The sequence below is a fragment of the Sinocyclocheilus rhinocerous genome, unplaced genomic scaffold, assembly GCF_001515625.1.
Source record: "Sinocyclocheilus rhinocerous isolate Xijiao unplaced genomic scaffold, SAMN03320098_v1.1 scaffold2853, whole genome shotgun sequence".
Taxonomy (NCBI): domain Eukaryota; kingdom Metazoa; phylum Chordata; class Actinopteri; order Cypriniformes; family Cyprinidae; genus Sinocyclocheilus; species Sinocyclocheilus rhinocerous.
This window is the reverse complement of record NW_015648473.1, coordinates 163,720-171,567: the sequence shown is the minus strand read 5'-3', so window position 1 is coordinate 171,567 and position 7,848 is coordinate 163,720.

The following is a 7,848-nucleotide window of genomic DNA, read 5'->3' as shown; positions in this document are numbered from 1 at the left end:
AGACAGACAGACAGACAGACAGACAGACAGACAGACAGACAGACAGACAGACAGACAGACAGACAGACAGACAGACAGACAGACAGACGATAGATAGATAGACAGACAGACAGACTATAGATAGATAGATAGACAGACAGACAGACTATAGATAGATAGATAGACAGACAGACAGACAGACAGACAGACAGACCATAGATAGATAGATAGATAGATAGATAGACAGACGATAGATAGATAGACAGACAGACAGACAGACAGACAGATCGTGCTTCGTAACACAAGCAATTCCAGCGCAGTGCTAAAGTAAGCAGAAAGGAGCTGTTAGTGACTAGTCTCTCAGCAGAGGGTTAATCGTGTCTAATGTCCTATTGATAAACAAATAGCGATGGCTGGCGATAAAAGTGAGTTAAAGCGTGTTGTGACAGGCTTTCATAGCTCAGACCGATCCCCTGAGAGCAATATCGATTGGACAGTAATGTCTGTGCGGTGTGTTTCTGGACTGAAGTTTATGACTGCGACGTGTGTTTGCATAACTCTACAATTAGACACATGAAATGGAGAGAGGGATAGAAAAATATTTCATTATTTATTTTCTGAGAAAACAGTGCTAGTCTGCAGTATGTTAGCATTTGATTCTGTGGAAGTGCTGGAGGCATTAGCTGTTCATCACCTTCACTCCATGTATTTAACTACCTGTCTGCTAATTAATTACAGCTATAAACGGCTCATTTGAAGTGTCGCAGGCAGCTGTAGGTCTAATAGTGAGTCTCAGTGGGGCTAAAGTCATCCCGTAGAGCCGCCGGCAGGGACACGGGTCCAACGGCCCCTGCAATTAGAGTTCATTAGCGGCCGTGCAAACGAAGAGCTCATGCTGAGGCGAGCCGCTGCACCTTCACAGACACAGACTGAGCACGGCACAGTGGGACAGCCGCGCTTTGCTTACTCTGTGCTTTTAATGTGGATCCAAACTGTGTGAAAAGTGTGATGCTAGCATAATATTGACTGTGCAGAGGAACAAATGTGTTGTGCGCCGGCAGCAGCAGCTCTAACATTTAGAGATGGTACGTCAGCAGTCCCGTGACAGCTGAGAGGATTACAGATGTGCGTTTACGGCACGTACAACACTTTAATTCATCACTGGAGGTATTTAACCTTTCACAAAAATGCTATCATATACAGTCCAAAAAGGAAAGTATCACTATTGCTTAGACTTTGGGGTTGGTTTTTGAAACCCATTTTAAATGGGTGGCATGTTACTTGTTCTGCACAGTTTGTTATTTGCTTTTCTTTTCCTTTCTTTTCTATGCAATTACATTTTTTTCCAGAAATGGATTTGCATAATGAATTTTTCATTGGATATTTAAACAAGAGTAATTGTCTCTTCCAACTTTCAAGCTAAATTTCTTTCAATTAGGCATTATTTTTTATTTAATTTCATTTCGTTTCAGTACCATAACTCAGATTGATTGAAATTTTTCCACACACTACAGTGGAAACTGTTACGGAACTGCTCTGAGACTGAGTGAGGATCCAAATGCAGTGTTTATTAGGAAAGTCCAGAATCGAAATCAGACAGCAGGCAAGGGTCAACACACAGGCAATCAGTCCGACTTAACAACAAGGCAGGGAACACAGGCAAAAGGGTAATCCAGAACACAGGCTGAGTCCAAAAACCAAGATACATATTAACAGGAGAAACGCTCAGAGATGCAGTGTAACACTTACAAGACTTCGCAAAGAATGACAAACTAAACCAGACTTATATAGGGTGAGCAGACAGGGTAAATGAGACACAGGTGCAAACAGTGAGTGTTGAAGAGTCCGGGAAAAGGATATTGGGAAATGAAATCTTTGATGGAGTGGTAGAAGTCTGGGATGGAGTGCCCTCTAGCGAAGCTCACGGGCACCCCAGCTAGAGATCGTGACAGAAACCTTTGTCACTTCTCATTGTTTAATCTGAAATGTTTGTGAGAACCCGTACTGTCATCTCTCATCCATGACCTAAAGTCTTTTTATAGGCACCAGAGACCTAATCAAGTCTAACTCTCATCTTGGATGTGGGTAACAGCCTCAGTTTTGTAAAGGGCCGCAGTAAATCAAACATTCACTAAGGACCTCACAGACGCCCGACCGACCCACAGCCGACAGCTAAAGTCACAACCGCCATCTCCCCCGACTCCCACTGTGCAAATTAGGACATCATTTTCTCCAAAAGGCCACCAGCATTTCACATAAATCAATAAGAAAGCTATCAGAACAGATGCCATTGATTTCATCTATTTCATTACTAAATTGGAGTTATAATTAGGGCTGTCAATTGAAGGGTGATTCTCAAAAATCTATATTTTCTGCAAGCTTTTTTCAAGATAAATTTAGATGACTTTCCAAAAAAGGACACTTAGAAACTCCAAAAGGACACCAAAGAACCAAATGATATAAGGAGCCCATATAAGCACATATGAAAGAAACACAATTCTGAATTTTATAGTATGTGTACAGTGCAACAGCAAAGAGCTTTTTTACATTTTAGAGAAGCCAAGTTGCTATACTGAACAGGACCACATGGAGATGCCCAAAAAAAACCCTAAACCAACCGCCTGCTGACTGCATATATCTACTACAGGACACGGATCCATTCCGTATAAACACAGCAACATAAACATGGCAAATCAAAACATTATCGTGAATGTGTGTGGAAACAACGTGAATGTACGGAAATGTCTGTGCCTGTGCATAAATACAATGTGTGATCAGTGCGTCAAGAGCACTCATACACGCATTATTATAACGGACTCATGCGTGCTTACTGTACTGTATGACTCCTGTACGCTACCGCAATCGTCTTTACCTTGATTGCAGTCTTCATCCATCAAAATTTATTACTGGATCATTGGACTGAAAACTTTCCCGGAGTTTAGCAGCTTAAAATGATCTGATCGCAAGCAGAGAGGCAAAATTGGGTTAAAGGGTTAGAATAGAAATTGTGCTTCAGTAATTTTGCGTTAATTGCGTTAAATTATTTTAACGCGTTAAGGATTGTAAAATTAATCGCATGCGTTAACGCGTTAACGATGACAGCCCTAGTTATAATAAAGTGTTTTTCTTGTTCATTCTGAGCTGTATATACATGTATTTATGTATGCAATTATTTATTTGTTTATGCATTTATTTTTGCAGTTATGCATTTATTTATACATTTATGCATTTTTGCACTTATTTATGTATTTATTTATTTTTGCACTTGTGCATTTATTTATTTGTTTATACATTTATCGATTCATACATTTATTTTAGCACTTATGCATTTATTTATAAATTTATTTACTGACATATGGATTTATTTTTGCACTTATGCATTTATTTATTTAAGCAATTTTTTTGCACTTATTTATTTATACATTTATTGATTTATGCATTTATTTTTGCACTTATTCATTTATATATTTATTTATGCATTTATTTTTGCACTTTAATTTATTTAAATAAATAAATGCATTCATATGTATGCATGTATATGCATAATGGGGAAGTCGTGGCCTAATGGTTAGAGAAGTGGACTCGTAACCCAAAGGTTGTGGGTTCGAGTCTCATACCGGCAGGGATTGTAGGTGGGGGGAGTGAATGTACAGCACTCTCTCCCACCTTCAATACCATGACTGAGGTGCCCTTGAGCAAGGCACCGAACCCCCAACTGCTCCCCAGGCGCCGCAGCAAAAAAATGGCTGCCCACTTCTGTGTGTGTGTGTGTGTGTGTGTGTTCACTGCTGTGTGTGTGCACTTAGGATGGGATAAATGCAGAGCACTAATTCCGAGTATGGGTCACCATACTTGGCCACATGTCACGTCACTTCACTTCATAATTATCAGATCACGATATGAACTGAACTCACATATATGAAATCATAAACTTTTTTCAGGACATAATGTTGTCAGGACATAATGTAGATATACATTAATTTTATATCTCTTTACTCATTTGTCTTTTCTTGAATTATTTCACTTTGGGAGAAACATCTGAGTCAAAGCTAGTACTTCAATAATCTGTGAAGAATTGAAAGTTTCCTCTAAGATCAGCTCTCATACTCTCTAACTCTGGTCATTGTTTTTCATTAAACATGCTCTGATTAAACTGTGGTGTTCTGGATAATAATGTATGCCTATTTTTACGTTTGTCAGAACAGAGATCCGAACACTACATAAAGCTGACCCAAATAAAGCTGTCTCATTGAGTATCTCCAAGCATGAATGTCCACTTGAATCCGTGCCACATGCTTCAGGCTGTCTGCTTCTCTAGTCACATCATCTGTCTGTTAACCAACATCCTTTCATAATAAATACTCACAACAGACCATCTGTGATAAAAATATTAAAGGAATAATTCAGCAAGAAATGAACATTTGCTGAATGTGTTCACCCTCAGGCCATCCAAAATATAGATGAGTTTGTTTGTTCATCAGATTTGGAGAAATTTAGCATTGCATCACTTGCTCACCAATGGATGCTCTGCAGTGAATGGGTGCCGTCAGAATGAGAGTCCAAACAGCTGATAAAAACATCACAATATAATCCACACCACTCCAGTCCAGCAGTTAACATCTGTAGAAGACAAAAGCTGTGTGTTTGTAAGAAACAAATGCATCATTAAGATGTTTTTAACTTTAAACTGTTGCTTCTGGCTAAAATATGAGTCCATAATCCATAATAATACTTCCTCCAGTGAAAAAGTCCATCTCCTGTTGTCGCTCTCATCAAAATCCAGCCACATATTTGTTTAGAGATGTTTTGGCTTGTAAACAGTGCTTGATCTGTGCAGATTTCTCTCCTGATTCAGACCAGATGACTTGGAGGAAGCGTTATTTTGGATTATGGACTTTTTGTATTTTAGCCAAAAGCAACAGTTTGAAGTTAAAAACGTCTTAATGATGGGTTTGTTTCTTACAAACACGCAGCTTTTGTCTTCTCCAGATGTTAACTGATGGACTGGAGTGGTGTGGATTACTGTGATGTTTTTATCAGCTGTTTGGACTCTCATTCTGACGGCACCCATTCACTGCAGAGCATCCAGTGGTGAGCAAGTGATGCAATGCTACATTTCTCCAAATCTGATGAAGAAACAAACTCATCTACATCTTGGATGACCTGAGAGTAAGGACATTTTCAGCAATTTTTCTTTTTTGGGTAAACTATTCCTTTAATGTCCATATCTCTGATACTCTATGATTTTATGTTGTGTGTTAGGTTGTGAATATATGATTTGTTTTCTCTTGGTGTTGCAGTTTGCGAGTGGGTTGCATTGACTCAGGCCTCTTTGAAAGCAACCAGTACAAATGCAGAGCCAAGGATGTCATCAACAGGACTTCTGTTCTGCCAGTCTCATCTCTTCTGCTGCGGGGAGCCACAATGTCTCATCGTAATGGCACAGGCATGACATTGCATTGCTCTTCAGAGAGCGATTCTGGACGAGGCCACGAGCGAGCAGCACGAACGCCACCCTCCTCCTCAGCACTTCTGCTAGTTACGTGACACCAATCATGTTTTGACCATGTCAGGTTGTGTTTAACGCTTCCCACAGTTATATAAGATAGACAGGATCAGGCAGGACACTTTAAAACAAGGTCATTCTAAAGTGTACAATTAATCTGTGCCTGCACACAATTATTAGGTTTTGGAAGTGTAGAAGTAAATCCTGAAAACATGAACTTTAACATGAATTTTGAAAAAAGAGAGTAATTTTTGTTATTTTTACCTAATATAATATATAATTATACTTAATTTATGTTTAATATTACCTATTTTTTTATTCCCTAAGGTCATACTATATTTGTATCTGACATTTACTTACACTACTATTCAACAGTAACAATTTTTTATTATTTTTGAAAGAAGTCTCTTCTGCTCACCAAGGCTGCTTTTATTCGATCAAAAATACAGTAAAAACAGGAAAAGTTGTTAAATGTTATTATTGTCTATGTGAATATCTGTTAAAATGTAATTTATTCCTGTGATGCGCAGCTGAATTTTTAACATCATTACTCCAGTCTTCAGTGTCACATGATCTTCAGAAATCATTCTAATATGCTGATTTGCTGCTCGAGAAACATTTCTGAGTATTATCAATGTTGAAAACAGTCGTGCTGCCTCATATTTTTGAGGAAACTGTGATACATTTTTAGTTTTTAGGATTCTTTGATGAATAGAAAGTTCAAAAGAACAGCATTTAATTGAAACAGAAATCTTTTATAACACTATAAATGTCTTTACTGTCACTTTTGATCAATTTAATGCATCCTTGCTGAATAAAAGTAAATAAAATCTTGCTGACCTCAAACTTTTGCTTCATGCTTCTCTCTATTTTTTGTTGTTATCTTCTATCTCACTCAAATATAATATAAACATGTGAGAATATTTTTATAGCATGTTTGAGTGTTTATTATGCACCTTCCAGCCTGTCGACTGTCTCCTCTGCTGTGCTGACTGAAGTTACACCGTATGACATCATGAAGGACGTTGGGTCCTGTGAAGGTCTCTCCTAATTCCTAATCCTTCACATGGAATCACACTCACTGGCGTGTCAGAATATGGAGCTCGGTCCCGCTGAGAGGATCTGACACGTCTGGACGTCTGCTGACAGGCTGTCAGCTCTCTCTTTCTTAGACTGCTATTTCCCTGCCAAGGGATTTTTGGGAAGCATAAAAACCGAGGTCAGACAAAATCATCCCACCAGCTCACGCTCATGCAGTCATGAAGAAAAATTGCAGTCTTTAATATCTCAATTGATGTTTCTCCTGAGCAAAAGACCACATAATCTCACATATGTCTCATCTGGAGTTTCAGAAGACATCTCAATCTGCTTCGATTTTTCCAAGATAGCAAAGTCTGCAATCAAAAGTCAGAGATCTCAATATTAACTCAAACATTCCTAATCAAAAGATAAATAAAACAACTGTTGACTCATGTGTGCCTTTTATTTCTCCATCTGAGACAACATTCTCATTACTTTCAAAGAGAACATTCCCATAACATTTTTTTAAAGGTTATGTAAACGTTAGGACAAAAGATTCTTAAAATAATGTTTATGGAACATTCTAATAACATTATTAATATTCGATTTACATTCGTAATGTTGAGAGGAAATATACTTGGAACAATATTCTTGGAACGTCCTTACGATGTTATTTATATTGATGAATGTTCTCATAATGTTGAGGAAATGTTCTTAAAACAATGATCCCAGAATGTCCACTTGATGTTTATAATACTTCCTGAATGTTTCTGTAATGTTAGCAGAAAACACTGTGGCAAAATTGTTCATGTAACATCCACCTGATGTTATTCGTTTCTGACAATTCTCTATAATGGTAATAGAAAACAGAAACTTCTTGGACTATTATACATAACTGGTGAACTAAATCTTGAGGGAAAACATTTTTTGACCATCATTCTCACAAAGTCATTTAATCTTTTAATCAAGAAGGATGAACTAACAGGGAACGTTCTCATAATGTTTTCAAATTGTAAGAATGCAGTGTTCCTCTAATGTTTACATAACTAAGAGGAAATGTTAAAAGGAAACATTTTCATAACTTAAATGTATGGAAGCCGTTTCTGCCTGTTACGGGGCGACCGAGACGTGAAGCGAACGGATCCATGTGCATGCTTTTATTAAGAGACGTGGTCATAACAGGCATGGGTCAAACAATGGCAAACAGATACAACACAGGCAAGACAAAGAGTAATCCTAGGACAAGCGTGGGTCTTCGATAGACGAACAGAATCCAGAGGGCTAGACAAAAGGGGTAATCTGTAATACACAGGCAAAGATCTTCACACAGGAAAACAGGCAAG